Source organism: Equus caballus, chromosome 17, assembly GCF_041296265.1.
Source record: "Equus caballus isolate H_3958 breed thoroughbred chromosome 17, TB-T2T, whole genome shotgun sequence".
In the NCBI taxonomy this organism is placed as follows: domain Eukaryota; kingdom Metazoa; phylum Chordata; class Mammalia; order Perissodactyla; family Equidae; genus Equus; species Equus caballus.
This window is the reverse complement of record NC_091700.1, coordinates 93,077,763-93,095,353: the sequence shown is the minus strand read 5'-3', so window position 1 is coordinate 93,095,353 and position 17,591 is coordinate 93,077,763. Positions and strand designations below refer to the sequence as shown.

Here is a 17,591-nt window from a genome sequence, read left to right as displayed (position 1 = left end):
ATCCAAAATGCAGTTAACAGGCCTGAATGGTAGTTGAATCCATAGACATATGTTCTAAGACGCTCAATGTATCTGACATAATCAGATATTAAAATATTGTCAGGGGCGCTGTCTCAACTAAAATTTATAAATTGTCAATATAGTGTAATAGAAAAATGTTGATTTTATAATAAATCTCATTTGCAACTACATTCTAATTATTTGACAGCAGCTTAATTCATTATATACTCATGGGATTTGTACGTTCAATTTTAAGATGAGAAATAAATGTGCCGGTTAACTATTTTTATTTGAATCCTGCAATTTGAGGCAAAGCTCTGAAGATTCCTTCCCCACTCCCACGTAATGCCCAAAGATGGTGCATCCATGCATTCCCTTGTTCCTCTCACTAACTGTTAGCTCCTTGGCTTTAATTCTTTCCACCACCAAAGCCTCATCTACATTCCCCTTCTGGGATTTTGGGCTTCAGTTCTATGGCACCAGTGTTTCTCAAGCTGGAGTAGTGCCACCAATGAAAGAAAGCTGAGTGAGAGATTTAAGACATTCTAGTGCACAAAATCATTAGCTATGTGGAACTCTAAAGAACTTAGACCTTGGAAGAAAGTATATACATTCTCAGCAAATGTAGTGTAGTATTTATTACCTTTTGGCCAATACTATAGCCAGCCCTGGTGGTCTAGTGATTAAGATTTGGCACTCTCACCTCTGTGGCTTGGGTTCATTTCAGGGAACCACACCACCCATGTGTCGGTTGTCATACTGTGGTGGCTGTGTGCTGCTGTGATGCTGAAAGCTATGCCATCAGTATTTCAAATACCAGCATAGACATTCATGATGGACAGGTTTCAGCAGGGCTTACAGACTAGGAAGAAGGACCTGACCTCCTATTTCCAAAACAATTGTGCATGAAACCCTCTAAGTAGCAGCAGAGCACTGTCTCATATGAGGCCAGAAGGTGAGAGGATGGTGCAGGAAGGCCAGGCAGGGTTCTGCTCTGCTGTGCACAAGGTTGCTAGGAGTCAGGATCAACTTGACAGCAGTAACAACCAAGACAATAGTATGGAAGTTGAATTCAGTGGCCTCTCATAAAAATAAAAGTAAAGGCTCAATATCAGTTGTTAGTACATATCTTCTGTATTTTGTGATGAATGAATTATTAATGGTTGCCTGGGTTCAGTTCTCAGAGAGGAAAGAAAGAGGGAAAGGCAGCAATTCATATTTCAGTTTCCTATCCAACTTTGAAAGGAGAATTTGGACAAGCTAAGACACAGATCACACTTCAGGTTCATTCCTATTAAGTTCAAAGAGACAGAAACATGTGTGAGCATCCTTAATATCTCTTTCCAACAATTTTTGGAGCCATGGATCCCTTTGGCAATCTGGTGAAGCTAATGGGTTCTCTAACATTTTTAAACATATACAACAATATACGTAGGATTACGAAGAAAAACAACTTATTGAAATGTAGTTAGCATATTAAGTAATAACCTCTGTAATTTGAAAGTAGTGGTGAGTATTCACAGTGTTTTTTGATATCTTCAATAACTTTTATGTAATATGAAGTTTCTGATTTCTCTTTGTGACAAAGTCACCTAGAATTGATTGTACTACTATGGTTTGTTGCCTACAATTAACAACAAGGAAAATGCTAAATTTCAATTAAAGGACAGTAAAAATAAAGATGCATTTTTTTTTTTTATCCAAGTTCTTGAACTCCCAAAAGTCTATCCATAAATCCCTTAGGGTTCATGAGAGCCCAGTTTAAGAACCCTTGAGTTAAGATGAGGCTACAGCTTTCCTCTAACATGGAATGAATTTCTCCATGCTTCTTACTAATGTCAATGAGTCATTTATCATAAAATTCCAGCTGAAGTCCAAAAGCAGAACAAAACAACAGAACAAGCAAAAACATCCTATCTTTAGTCATCAGCAGTATGCCAGCAAACAGAGCCTGACCTAGTCTCAAGAGATGAAAGGCCATATGCATTAGCCTTCAGAAAGGACTTTGGAAAATTTGTCATTTTAAGCTTAGGGTACTCAAGCTTAGGGTACAGTTGTTTTTAACTGTAGACAATTTGTAGATGTATCAGGTGAGCCAGGTACCATCTGGACTTAATCAAATGTTCTTTTTCCACTGGTCTTTCAAGTGAAATTTCTTCCTTGGTTAATTTTCTGTGTGAGTTAACTATGCCAATTACGTAGGAAAGGGCAAGTCGCTTAAACACTGAGCTCCTTGGTTTTCTCTTGGGTAAAATAAGTGGGTTAAGCTAAATGATCCTTTAGGTGAACTGTAGTGGAAAGAGAATTAGTTTTGAAGTTAAACTAGTTAAAATGCTCACTGCAATGCTATTAAATAAAATATGATTTAAGAAAGTTGAGACCTAGTTCATTATAGAGTTGTTATGAGGATCAAATAAGATAACATAATATTTCTGTAAGGGACACAGTAAGCACTAAGTAATGTAACTTCATACCCATACTCTCATGTGCTTGAACTAGAAATGCCTGCTCCATGTGAGTAAAATCCCAATTGTTATTTTCAAATAAATGCTCATTATTGAAAGTACTGTGAACATTGCACTACAAAATCTTTGCATGTTTTAGAGAAGTAAAGCTAATATTTCTCTAAATTGCTTATATTAGAAAAACTGGAGTGTAGAATATAAAGGTTGTAGAAGAGAGGGGAGCAGAAGATTCAGGAAGGAAGCAGAACATGAAAGACTTTTTATCACATGTTAAGACACATGAATGATAAATACTTTAAAATGTGAGGCAGAGAACTAAGAATGTGAAACAGCACCACTGTGATAACATGGTTAGATTCTTAGTTTGAGGGAGTGGTTTCCCATATTTTTGTAGGGCAGGAACACACAGAAAATGATAAGGTGTGTTCAGGGTGCTGGTGCAGAGACCAGGCTCCTTGAGGTGGGTGCCAGCTCACAGGGAGGGCAGGCTACTCCCATGGCCCTGCATCCCACATCTCTGCCCCCAACGTTGTCCAGTGACCCCCTCGCCTCAGTACACCTGTAAGTTGTCTGTGGCCCCTTCCAGAGCACAGCAGTTGGGCCTCTTGTCTTATACATATAAAATAATTTGATAATGGTGACTTCTTAAACCAATAGGAGAGAGCATGTCACATTCAGCTCTTCAAAACAGGTTCTCATCAGTTAAAGCTATTACTTGAAAACATTCACAATGGGATCCTGAATGAGAGAATTCCTTCAAATTCCAACTCACTTCATTGCTAAGGCAATAGGGATAAAGAGCAGTGACACATAAAAAATACATTCTAGACTAACTGCTAAAATTTAGTGCATTTCGAGATGAAAGGGTGTATTTTCAGGAATTTAAGGTCTAGGCTAATTTACACTTGCTATTATCTTTCTGTCTACATGTGGCAGACAGAATAATGGCCTCCAAGACATCCAAGTACCAATTCCTGCAACCTGTGAATACGTTACCTTACATGGCAAAAGATACTTTGCGGATGTCATTAAAAGAGAGGTAGATCCTGAGATGGGGAGATTACCCTGGGTTATCCATGAGAGGCCAGTGTAATCATAAGAGTATTTCTAAGAGGGAAGGCAAAAGGTAAGAGTCATAGAAGAAGCAGAGATAACAGAAAGGGAGGGATTTGAAGATGCTGATACTGCTGCCTTTGAAGATGGAGCAGGGGCCAGGAGAAAAGGAGCGCAGATGGCCTACAGAAGCTGGAAAAGCCAAGGAAACAAATCCCTGCCTAGAATCTCCAGAAGGATCACAACTCTACTGACACCTCGACTTTAGGATTTCTATGTACAGACTATAAGAGAATAAATATGTGTTGATTTAATCCACTAAATTTGTCATAATTTTTACAGTAGCCGTAAGAAACTAATATACCATGTGTCTACGTACAACCACAGTTTTTCACACTTTTCCCCCCTCTGCTTAACATATGAAACACAGTATTGAATTACCATGTGTGGAAATACAGTTCCAACAGAGTATTCCAACTCCTCACCTTCAAGAGTCATAGGAAGATAGCTCAGGACTTGTATTCTTTCCAGTACTTTATTAATCATTTACATTAAAGTGTTATGAAATATCAGGAGTATATTAAAAATCATTAAATAGCTCATGTTTAAAACTCTTCCCACACGATTGTGATACTTTGCTTTAATAAAATGCACCATTCATCACATTTGCATTGGAATATCAATGATTTCTTAATACTTTTCTGGTTAGCTCTTTTCTGGTTAACATTACACCTAGATTTTTAAAAGGTGAATAGACATTTAAAGAGAGATAGTTTGGCAATGCACATGTTTGTGTGTGTGTGTGTGTGTGTGTGTGTATAAAAGACATCACACAGTCTACATCAAGTCCCTTGGTTTTATCAGTTTCTAATTCTGGGAACTTGAAAACTAACTACCTCCTCTGTACCTTAGTTTTCTTAAAGTTAGAGATACTAATACTACCTCATAAGATTAGCGGAAATAACCAATAAAGAAAATGTATGTAAAATGTTAAGAACCATACTTGGCACATAGTAATCACTCTGAAAACATTAGTTATTAATATTTTTATTGTCATCATCACTATTATTCCCACTAAACTGAATAAATGACTAAGAAACCTAAAAGCTCTTCTATTACCACAATGATTGTTGAAACACTGCAGTGGCCATTAGTGCCCACCAACCCTGCTGTATCTCACCAACGGCCTGCATGCCTTCCCTAACTGGCCACTTACATCCCTGTTGATTACGTTATTGCCACACACTGCCCACTATAGCAAATTGTTCTTCTGTTTCAATGGTTTGGCTTCAGTAACATAGGATCATTAGAAATATTTCTCCAGAAAAGTGAGTTGTTTGCATGCTTTTGATATTTACATTCCCATGGTTAAATTAGAGTCACATTTGGGCTTCTCAGTTGCATAGTCAGAATCTTAAACCAACAAATGGATGAGATCCTTTAAATCTGGTTGTATACATTGACCTATATATTCGATCTAAAAGGAAATTCACTTTTCTGAACCAAGCATTAATCGTGTCATAACTGTGTTGAATGGATATTTTCCTCCTTAGAAACAAAAATCTCAATATCATGCTAACTGTGATTTCTGAATTGCATTGGTAAATATCCAGTAACCAGGGTACTAGATACCAATTGCTATAATAACAATATGAGTGCTCATTAAGAAGCTTTCTCCAATTTCTGTCAGAAATGGCAATTGACAGCTTCTTGAACTGTCATTCTAAATTTCTTCAGTGTTGACATAGAACCAATATGATATCACCTGATAATTACAATGTATCCTGCAAATATATAATTAGCTAAATCATTTAGTAGCCAAAGGTAATCCACTCAAGAACTTGCTTTGAAGGCTTTGAGCACACTGCAGATCACTATAACATCTTACTTTCCCAGATTCATAGCATTAATTAAATATATCCCCTTATTTGAATATTATTTTTCCATCTAATGACAGTTTTATTTTACATCTCTTTTTCAAATGTTTATATCTTGCCTCCCAACTAGAGTATAAAGTTAAAAGGTCTCATTCATTTTTAAAAACACTCTGCACATATTAGGTATTAGCTCCATAGACATTTGTTTTTATCAGATTGCTTTAATGTGTTATTGAGTCTATGTCAACAGGCTTAATTTTAATATGTTAATTTCCTACACAGTACAGGTCAGAATACAACTCATTCATTCCATCAGAGGCAGAAGGAAAGACAAGATATATCATGATGAAACTCATATCTGTTCCTCAATAATTATAGCCTGAAGCTTTGGTTTTATTGTCAGCCAGATATAGCATCATTTTCACATAGGTACAGAATATTTGGTTGGCTTAATTCCTTTACTAATTCAATAAATATTTACAGAAGATCTCAAAAGTCTAGCACTATTTCAGTTATTGGCAACATAAATAAGTATTCTATATTTGTCATATTTTACAGAGGGAAAAATGGAAAAGTGATTTTAGCATGGACACACTTCTTTTTAGTGGCTTATTATTGCATTAGCACAGAATCAGTCCTAAGAAGGGCATTAAGAAATGATCCAATCGTTTTCTTAGCTTTGACATGCCTTGTAAAGTTTTTACTCTAAATCTCTCATTTGTAATGAGAGGAAAAAATAAAGACAGGACTTTTTATAATATACTATTCAGACTCTGGGCTGCTACATGTACATTTGGGGAAGAACTTTCAGAGGCAGGGAAAGCACTGATGAGGGGAAAGAAATGAAAAGTGAAGAGCCACTCCTTGGCATCATGTGGGTGTGAGGCAGAGCAGACGCACACTGGAATGGGTGTGAATAAAGTTGCATGCTGTATTGGTGCCACCTGTCTTTTCTGATCATTCTTGGCACCAAGGAGTTGGACTGCAATTGTCAATTGTTCACTTTAGTAACATTGGAAAAGCTTCTTCCAACTATGACTTTTTTTCAAATAAATAACAAAATGTTTCCTTGAGAATGACTAAAACATAATATTAGAATCACATGCAGTTTATTAAATGATTAACTGAATCAGAAATATTCATACATCAAAAGACAAGTAACATATTAAGTGATTCTGATTAATCCCTTCTCATGTGAAATTGATGCAATTCTTCGTGTATCATGACCAGCTGGTATCCAATCCTCTTCACCAGAACCTGCTTTGGTATATTTTCTGATACTCTCTTGCATGTACATTTTCACGTGACAAATTTTTAGCTTCGAAAAGATTGATATCAAAACAAACTGCAGAGGATTCTTGATTTATATCTTCTGCTAATGTTCCAAGTTCAAAAAAGATGAGCATATCTATCAGTAATTTCTATAATGCTAGGTAAGCCTGTTACTACTAGCTACCGTACTGATCTGTACAATACAGTAACATAGGAGCACATATTCTCCATCAGTAGGCTTCCTGTGGAATTCACGGCATGATTGCTGGTTTCTTCAACTGAGAAGGGTGCCATCATCATAGCACCCTGAGTTTTGTCTCCTCATTTAAAATGTGATTTGTACTGGGACAGTAAGAGAGATTTTATAGTTCACTTGAGTTTCAGGTCTGAAGGAAACCGTTGCCAGGTTGGTACATCCTGATCAAACCCTCCATAGCATCTTCGATTCTGTGATGCCCTCTGGATGCCAGCTAGTGAAGTCAAAGATTCTGGGGGTGTTCTCTTTAACTGCTTCATTCTCACTCCTCTCTCTAAGAATGTACTGTTATTTCTTAAATATTATGATGATGAATGTGCTCATCAGTTATTTAAAAAATAAATTCATTAATTAAATACGTTATTTCAAGAAGATAAAGCATGACACCTTATTACTAGGCAAAAATATATACTATTTCTCTTTTTATCAAAAGAAAACTGCTCTTACCTATATAAATATAGAGATAGATAAACAGATAGATAGGTAAATAGGTACAGATATCTCATTTTATTTTCCCCTTAAACCTAGTTGATTATTTTGATTTGTGAACAAAATAAAAAAAATCCTATCAAGTATACATGAATAAGACTGACTCCTTTTCAGTAAAAAGGGGCATTTTTCTCTTATTGCTGCTTGAGCAGAAACTGAACAACAGATTCTACTCAGGCTAATTGACATAAATTCTATGATCTTATTAATTCAATTTCACTAAGTATCATGATCTAAGCCTTGTGTTATGCCAATCATTCATTATCATACGAAGGCTGGCTCTATTATATGAGATACAGGATTTGTTCAAAATAGAATGATAAATATTATTTGGAAGATAATATGTAATATATTATCCACCAAGATTAGCAGATAAAATGTTTTTGGAGATACTAATCTTTAGTGCCTTAAGTATAAATTTCAGGATAATAGCAAATTTTTAAATAAAAACTTCCAAATATTTTGTGGTTAATTATAATGAAAAGATATTAATTTGCTTTCTGTTTCTGTAAAACTCATTCAAGAGCATAAAGCAGGATGCTATCTTCCTCTAAGAATTGCATTTTTGTATTACTATTCCCTTTAGAGAATTCACTAACTCTAGATAAATGCTGTATATTTTATAAACTGTCTTTTATGTCTGAAGAAATGTCTATTTTCTGAACAGACTGAAAAACCTACTTCCTCTTCTAATGTATCAAGCTTTCAGTCTGGAGGACAATAGTGACTAGGTCAAAAGGAGCTTAAAGCAGCAGGATACTTCAATTAATAAGATAAGATAAATATTTGAGAAGCTTTAAAGGTTCATTTCTCATAAAGATTTAGATAACCATCATATGTTATATAATGACTTCATTTTCATAATCATTTTCAATTCCCTTCAAATTAAATATATATATTGCATGTAGATATATTTTATTTGACATATCCTCCCAATGAAACAATTACTTTGGTGAATTTAATGTCCTTCCTCCCAATTGATAGAGCTGTACAATGTTCTGCATTCTGCTATTAAAATATTCTAATTAAATCAGTCACCCTGGTCCCATCTGTTATATACTGATCTCATGCAGGGAAGCTGCTGGAATCTCTCCAGGGCAGTGAATGTACTTAGTTCCTTTCATGGCTCATTGGATGTCACACGCAGGAGGACCTTGTTCTTGGTTTGAAATTATAATGAAGACTCTGGGTTTACTATAAACCACAGTGAATGCTATGGAGATTAAATCAGCTTTTTTTTTTACATGCTCTCAGAATGCTTGCAGAGCAAAAACAATTGTGGCCCATGTCACTGTTTAGTGATCTACTCCTCCTCATGCTCTAGGAGAGAGGCATGAGGAGAATCCCTGAACATTCTCCCCACTTCTGAGCGTGAAGTAAGGGCCCCAGGAACCTGGATGTGTAAGAAGATCAATGACCCAGTGAGCCCGCTATCCAAGGCTGGACCTGACCAGGATACTGACGTTAGTGCCAAAGCTAAATTCACAAGTGCAGGAGATCTATGTTCTCTCAAAGAACATAATACCTCCTATTAATGTTTTCCAACAAATTTACTCGTTTTTAAACTTTAATTTCTTGAAAATTAACAATGGTCTGATGGCTGGGGGAGGGGGCAGTCCATAGAACCTCACATGTATAATCTTTTTGTTAAATGATGATAGCAACAATGATCTTGATGTGTTAATTAGGAGAATTTGGATGACAAAATACAGGTTTCCCTCAGTGATAGCTAAGAAAACTACATTTTTCTCTGCAATTGCCACTGCTATTTTTTAGCTCTAAATATTTGATTCATGGAACGCCAGATGTCTTTCACAAAGAAAAAAAGTGTTATTTTTATTACCATGTTTTAGTAATTAGTTGGGTCAGTCTCGCTGATACTGCTGTTCCCTGAAATGCACAGCTAAACACTATTAAGTGTGTGGATGCTTCATTAAAGAGTCAGCAACTTGTTTATATCTCAGATCCTTTTGGCATTAAAAAGGTCATAACATGTGACCAAATGAACACATATTACTTATTCAAACAGCTAAACATATTACTTATCTATATGTATATATACCAATGGGCATACACTTTTTTCTCCCTTACTCTACTCATTTTTTAATATTTCAAATATTAAATATTTTCAAATATTCATTTTTATCAAGGCTATTCATGGATGTAAAGAATCAACTAGTTATATCAGAATTAAAAATAAAATTCCGTAGAGGGAAGACCATGTGAAGAGACGCAGGGAGAAGATGACCAACTACAAGCCAAGGAGAGAGGCCTGGAGCAGATCCTTCCTCGCAGCCCTGGGAAGGAAGCAGCACTTTGATTTCATACTTCCAGCCTCCAGAACTGGGAGACAATACATTTCTGTTGCTAAGCCACACGATTTACGTATGCACCCATGGAGAAAGCTTCAAAGAGAAGCTCTAGATTACGCTGACTCATTGATTAAACTCCTCCGGGGAAAGTGGCTGGTGGGAAACCGGAAGGGAAAAGGCCACATCAAGCCTGCCCAGGCGTCTTTGCAACATTCATGGAGGCGTGTGGTAAATGTGGCTCCAGAGATGCTGAGACGGTGGGGTTTATGCCTCAGCGCAGCAAATACTCACTGAGCCCCATCCTGTGCCAGGCAGCCTTGTAGGCCCAGGCATCCCTGCCCACAGTGTCTCGGGGCTGGTCTTCTAGCAGAGTGGGACATGCAACAGGAGCTGCATAGTATTCCACCATATGGTAAAATCATGACATACAGAGTTCTGCTTTCAGCCATGATGGAAGAACAGGGACTGGATTTATTCTCTCACTTTCGGCAATGGGAATTTGTGAAGCCAAATGCCAGAAAAGAGGCAGCTGGAGAGAGAGAGAGAGAATAAACTCCAGAGATCTGCAGAGATTCTCCTCAGGTCTGCCTTGGTAATGAGCTGCACAAACGTGAGAAAACCAGCAAGGCTATGAAACACCAATGGACAAGAGTCGGGGAGCAATCTGCAGAGCAAAGATGGGGCTGGATGTAATCAGTGCGCTCACAGCCAGAGTGGAAAGAACTGCTCATATGCAGGCATGAAGCACAGCTCTCAGAAAGACATTAACTGAAAAATGGGCCCACATCAGCCCTTACTACTACGGTATTCTGGGCCCACCTTAACTAAACTTAGTTATCAATGGACTCAAACCAATTTCAAGCAATGTAACTGGGTTCCAGAACAAAGACTAAATATATATTTAAAATACAACAAAATTCAGCAGCCAACCATGCATAATTCTCAATGTCTAGCTTCCAATAAGAAATTGTTAGACATGCGAAAAGCAGGAAGATATGCCATCCTCTCTGCTAGCTGCTGCTGAGATCCCAGCCACCTCAGCCTCCCTGACTCTGCGCTCCATTCTTCTTTCTTTACAAATGAACTTCAGAAATAGTTTCATAGATAAAAACAATCCTCATTGTGTTTTTCTTCAACGCATTCTTAACTTCTAAATTAATGTAGGGAAAGTGGACATCTTTATGATGGCAAGTTTTTCTTTCCAATGATATGGTGTCTCTTTCCATTCATTCAATTTTTGTTTTTCATATTTTCAGAATGATTTGAAGTTTTCCTCAAATAGGTTTTGACTATTTCTTGCTGGGGTTGTTCCTTGGCACTTTATTGTTTTCAGTTATGATTAGTTATTGCAAGTGGAACCTCTTTATTTCCATTTTAAATTTTGTGTTGTTTGTATACACCTCAGAGATATTGCAGGTTTCGTTCCAGACCACCACAATAAAGTTAATATCATAAAAAAATAAATAAATAAGATTCAGTCCCTTTCAGAGGCAATCATTTAGCTCTTGTATCTGATTCATTGAGTATTCACCTTCTTATACAAATTATGTGTCTGAAAGTATCCGTTAGCCTTTGGCAGTGGCTCGTTTCTATGTGACTCTCTTTTCTCTCTCTGCCTCCTCCCACACACTAACACCATCCTCATCTACCTTGTCTCCTGATATGGTCATATCCCACTTTGGGTCTGAGCAATACTCAGTGTTGCTGTTTATATTACTCTGTATCCTACCCAGAGTTTATATTGAATTTACTTGGTCCATTCACTTTCCCACACCCCTAAGACTACCATTTCAAATCTCTCTCTTCAAACTTTTAACATCTTCTCCCCAATCCTCACTCATGTCTGACTTTACTTCCTATTTTCCTGAGAAAATTGACATAAGTAGGAGAAAGAACTTCCACAAGCGCTCAGATATGACACATCTACCCCACATCCGCCCTGCCTCCGCCCTGCCTCCTGTAAAGACGGATGAGCCATCTGTGCTCCTAGCTAATGCCTGCCTCTCCTCCTGCCAATGGATCCACTCCCTCTGGCCCACACTAGGTGTTTGCTGCAGCACTTCTCCCTTTCCTGCATTTCTACTGGATCATTATTATTACCAAATACTCTTTCTACTATTTTTAAAAGGAAAAATCTTATTCTTAATACATTTAACATCAGTTCCCAGATTTCTCTGCCATTCTCTGCTTCTTCTCCTCCTCCTCCGCAGCCCCCCATTAAGGCAAATCTCCACAAAGCACCCTCTGCACAGATTTGCTCCCTTCAGATGAACTCTTCACACTTTGTCTTGATCCCTCCCGTCATGATTTCATTCTCACCAGGCTTACAAGCCACTAACAAGAAGACTAGTTCCCATTCTCCATCCGAGGTGCATATCAACATTCCATGTAATCTCACCCTGCAACATTTTCTCCATGTGGATTCCAGGAAACACCTGGTATACTAGCCTTTTTTTTTTTTTTTTCAATGGGCTGTATTGTTCCTGCCTCATCCCTCTGACCTCTAAATGCTGATAAGCCCCAGGGCTGTCTTCTAGTCACAGTCAAACCCCTCATGAAATTACCTAGTCATATGGCTTCAAACTGCTATCTCCAGCCTGAATCATTCCTCTGAATCCCAGTGTGGTACATTCAACTGCTCAGTCAACATTTCTACTCCGATGACTAAACAATGTTTCAAGCTTACCATGTTTAACACCATCCATCCCCCCCTCAAAAAAAAAGAAAGAAAAGAAGAAGGAAGGCAAAAAGGAAGGAAGGAAGGGAGGGGAGGAGAGAGGGAGGGAGGAAAGAAAACAAAAGAAAAAACACCTCTGCTCCCTTGTCTATATTATCACAAAGAACTGCAGATAAATGTGGGAACTGATGTTAAATGTATTACAAAAAAGAGTTTTCTTTTTAAAAATGGTAGAAAGAGTGTATGACAATAACACTGTGTTTGCCACAAACTCATGGACCTACTCTGCCTTTCCTTCTCTTCTGTCTGTTCTCAACACAGCAACCAGATTGATGGAGTTAAAATGACAGATCGTGCCATTTCTCTACTCAAAACATTCCGATGGTTTCAGATCTTACTTTAGTAAAAGCGAGCGTCGTCACTGCTGCCTATGAATTCCTAAAAGATTTGACTGCTTCCTCTCTGCGCTCATCTCCTAACACATCTTCCTTGCACATCCCACTCAGGGAGCACTGGCTGATGGTTCTCAAGAATAGGAGGCACTTTTTCTGTCAGTAAGCAGGGCACTCAGGGAGCCATTCTCAATTGGGATGCATGTCCTTTCATTCCAGAAAGTTTCCTTGAATTATCTAATTGATAATACTCTCTTCTCTGTTCTCTGTCTTACTCTTTATAGAATCCCTAGTACTTCAACTGGGCATCTCCTGGAATGATTTTTACTTTAATCTTTTCTCATATCTTCCAGCTTTGTCTTTCTGCTCTACATACTGGAGAATTTTTTCAACTTTATCTTCCTAAACTTCTACTGAGCTTTATTTCTGCTCTCTTGATTTTAATTTCCCAAAGATCTGTTGTGTATGTTTGTGTGTGTGTGTGCGCGTGTGCATGTGCGCATGCATGCGCAAGCATGCTTTCTGGATTGCTCTTTTCTCCCCAGCATATTTTTCTTATTTCATGCTTACCATATATTTTGTTATCTCCCTAATGATACAGATGGTAGTGCTTTAGTATTTTTGAAGTTTTCTTCTCCCTGGAGAGTTCCTATTTCCTCCAATTTATTTTTTCCCCCTTTGGTTTGTTTCTCCTTCTACCTCAAACCTTTTGCTTGAGAGACTTCTGGTTGACTCCCTTCTCTGCTCATAGGAAGGGTGGCAAACTAGAAAGCTGTTCGAGGTTCGAAGTGTATACCCTCCATGATCTTCTCCAAGTGGTGCTTCAGCTGGGCCATTTGGTGCAGAAGGAACTCTGTCGGTTCTTACGATTCTTCTCTTGGAGCCATCAGTTTCTTGCTAGAAAATTCCTCTGATATCCCGTGTGGGGGATAAGCCTCTGGGAGTTCAGTAGGAGAAGAGATTTAGGACATCAAACAGCTGCCTTCACAACTTTAGTTTTATTTCTCCCCTTTCAACTGCATTCTACACAATCATCATTCTCCATGTTACTCGTAGCGCGACCAGTTAGTATTCTTGTAATTCGAAAGCCTGTCGAAAATGGTTCATTTTAGATCACTTTGACTTTAAATGCCCATGCCCCTTCTATAAAATTCTGTCATCATGGATCTGTCGACGAAAATAATCCATAACCAATCTATAAATGAAAACTTGGGAGAGTTTATTCTGAGCTAAAATATGAGGACCATGTCCCGGGGCCTTTCTTCCTGAAGGAAGAAAGGGCACCAAAGAAGTGAGGTATGCAGAGTGGTTATATACCCCCAAAGAGGATGCTTTACATATGATTGAAATGTCCCTCTCACAATAGTCACAAGATTGCCCTATGGCACAGCGCTTGATGGACACAGCAGGTAGTGGTCTGCTATCTCAGAGGGCATAGCAGGAGGCAAGTCTATTGTCTTGAGCTGGGTGGTCACAGGTGAACGCAGCAATCAGTTCCTAGCCTAAGGAAAGATGCTTAATCCTTAAGGAAATGCCAACCTTGGGAGGGGGAGGGAAGTTGCACCTTTATATCAAGGGCCTTTGTTTTTGCCATAGGGAATATCTAAAGCAGATATACAATGCATGCTCAATGGCAATGGTCAGGCCCTTTTGGAAAGACAAGGTCAGGCCGAATTAGGTTTACACCAAATGGCTTCCTCATAAACTCCAATATATTCCATTACTTACTTACTATATGCCATTTTTATTTGTCAGATCTGTTAAGTCAATAACTTTTCACTAGTCTTACATCTTCCAAAATGGTGTTGCTTTTTTCTCCTCTACCGTTTTTTCCTAATAATTTCGATTTATATCTTTTAAAATCTCTCTTCACTGTAGCTTTAGAGCAGTTTCAAAAGGGAGCAAAAAAAGATGTGCTATTCATCTTCTGTTTCAAATGCACCCATATATCGAAAGAACATGTAATCAGCAGCAATCTCAAACTGCACCATTAACAAGTCCCTACTTAAGGCAGCAGAGATGCGGGCTGGCTGCTCCTGGGTGGGCGTGAGCCCGCGGGGCAGGGAGCCCAGAGAGAGAGGGCGCCAGGCGAGGGGGCAGGGCGGAGACGCTGGGGATGGAACGCGCGGGGAGGGGGCACACGAGGAGGGGACGGTTGGGGAGCGGGTACGAGAGGCGAGGGGAGGCTGGGAGCGGGAGCGCGCGGGGCGGGAGCACTTTGGATGGAGAGGCTGGGGAGGGGGCCCGCGGGGCGAGGCGCGCCGGGCAGCAGCGCGTTAGATGGGGACCCTGGGGAGGGGGCCCGCGGGGCGGGCCGCGCCGGGCAGGAGCGCGTGAGATGGGGACGCTGCGGAGGGGGCGCGCGGGGCGGGGCGGGAGTATATTGGATGGAGACGCAGGCCGGCAGGCCGGGCGCTCGGCGGAGGCGGGACCCACTGTGGCTGCGGCCACCCAGGAGTGACGGGGTGGCCCGAACCACCCTCGTGGCTGTCCTGAGGAGCGACGAGGGGCGGATGGTGTCGCCCCCGGAGGGCCGAACCGGGCTGTGACGCGGTCAGTTTCCGGAGAGCCGGTCAGCTGAGCGCCTCCGGCCTCCCGCAGGGGTCTGTCTCCTCCACCTGCTTTCCACCGACAGTGCCCGCCCCAAACTGCAGAGGCAGGCTGGTTCTGGAGCTCAGGGTCTTCTCTGAAAATGATGGGGTAGCGGGGTTGTCCTTTTCCAACTGGAATTACTCTTAAGCGGAGGGCGGGAGATAGAAGACAGGAAATAAAGGATAAATGTGGTGTATTTTCATGGTATGTCGACTTTCCTTTTAGATTTTAGGAAATAACTTCTGGAAATGACCTCTAAGGCTTGACTGAGTGTTGTAACTTTCCTGTATGCATCAGCCATCAAAGTTTTCTTATTTCTCAGCTATTTAGTGTTTTGTGGAGAAAGGAGGGTGACATGCAGCCTAATATTCTTCATAATGAGCTTCGGTCTAGGCATTCAGATGATAAGGGACAGAATCATCCAGAAGGAGAGGTGTTCTTCACTGCAGATGCCAGCCAATGTAAAGACGAGAACACAGACATCGCTGAAAAACTCTGTCAGAAAGTTAAAATTCTTTGCGGGGTTGTGACGTCGCCTTAAATTCTAAAGAGAAAAGCTAAATGTGTAGGGTTAGGGTTGTGATCAAGTCCAGCATTGTGATCAAGTATTATTTGTGAATTCAGAAAGAAATAAAGACTTCTCTTCTGTGGGATTAAACATCGAAGAAGGCAGAGACCAACTCTCCTGGAAAACTATGAAAGCTTCTCAGTGCGTTCATGACCATTGTCTAGAAGAGGAGGTTTGCTTATGACAGCAGATGAGGTTACAGGTCATACTAGAGAAGCTGAGATGGCTTCTGGCAAACTACAGGCCTCCAGAACCCTTATACCTTGGGAGAAGATTTAAGTCCTACATAAAGCATGGCTACATGAGTGGAGAAGGATCTGTACCAAACAAAGAAGACTGGAGGAGATTTATTGATACATTCAAGACAGACAGGTGCACACACAGTGCTTCCATTGAAGACTTAGTGCCAGGGAGGTGCATGGAAATCATAAGCATAGATTCAGAGGATTCCAGCGATCCCACTGGAAAAGAAACTTTCCATCCCTTTGGACCAGAACTCCGCTTAATCAAAGGTTATCTAACCAGAATCTTTTGGTACTGGGATTATAACTATTATCCTCCTGAATGGGTCCTGGTTTCTGTTCTGATCTTGCAGTTTGTTTTCTCTATGTTGACTTGACAGTTATACATGTGTTGGAATATTTTGTTTATCCTTTTCATCCATATGGTTATGTATATAGATGTCCACCTGCCTTACCTGAGACTAAAGGAAACAAGTGAAAAATACAAAAATGAAGATCCAAAGGCAAAGTCAGGAAATCCTTGGAGGAAAAACATGAGTGAACAGAAGTGAAGTGCTTTCATATGTCTGATTCTCAACTGAAGCTTTAAATGAGCTATGCAGTTTGTTAAAAGGTGTTTTGATACAGTAACACACATACATTCATACATATATGCATATTATTATTTAAGGTTTTTAAAATGGTGGTGGCCAGGTAGGGTAGAGGAACTAGAGATTCTGTTGCCCGTTCCTGACCACATGTATTACCGTCACTGAGAAACCAAAATAAATTTGCTAAAACTGCACCACACCATTTTGTAACATATATGCAAAGCTAAATAAACCTGTCTTTAAAAAATTTTAGAAAGAAATACTTTTGCTCAGTGTTGTTTGTAAACTCAAGCCATGCATTTGTACTTTCAATGATTATTTACAATTGACAGTATTTCTTCCAGAAAAAGAATAAAAATGGCACTTGTTCTAAATGTGCATTGATGAAACCACAATTTGAAATAAAAAAGAAAAATCCCCATCAGTGTCTTCCAAGAGTCTACCAGAACATAATTTTACTTTTCTAACACCAAATTACCAGGTCTCCATGCTGGAAATCATTCAATTAAACAATTATTTAATAATAATAATTATTATTATTCACACCAAATTTCCAAGGTCTGTGCTAGATGTTGCACAAGAAACAATAAGACGTGGCTTTTACAGTCAAGTTGTTTATTTTTGGGTTAATATGTATATTTATATGACCGACATGAACAAATCAGAGGACATCTAACTGGCAAAGCATGTGATTCTAGAAGTAAAATGAGAGGCGAGAAAAAGGAATAATCACTGTTGTCTGGAGAACAGACAAAAGACTTTCTAGGGTTGGGGGAAGGCTGCAGTTTGACTCAGACTTCGAGGAG

General features: G+C 39.3%; 1 pseudogene; it reads left to right on the top strand.

The window, feature by feature from the left end:
- The first annotated feature begins 15,184 nt into the window (after positions 1–15,184).
- On the top strand, positions 15,185–17,198 carry LOC100063888 (glycoprotein-N-acetylgalactosamine 3-beta-galactosyltransferase 1 pseudogene; annotated as a pseudogene).
- The last annotated feature ends 393 nt before the right edge of the window (positions 17,199–17,591 follow it).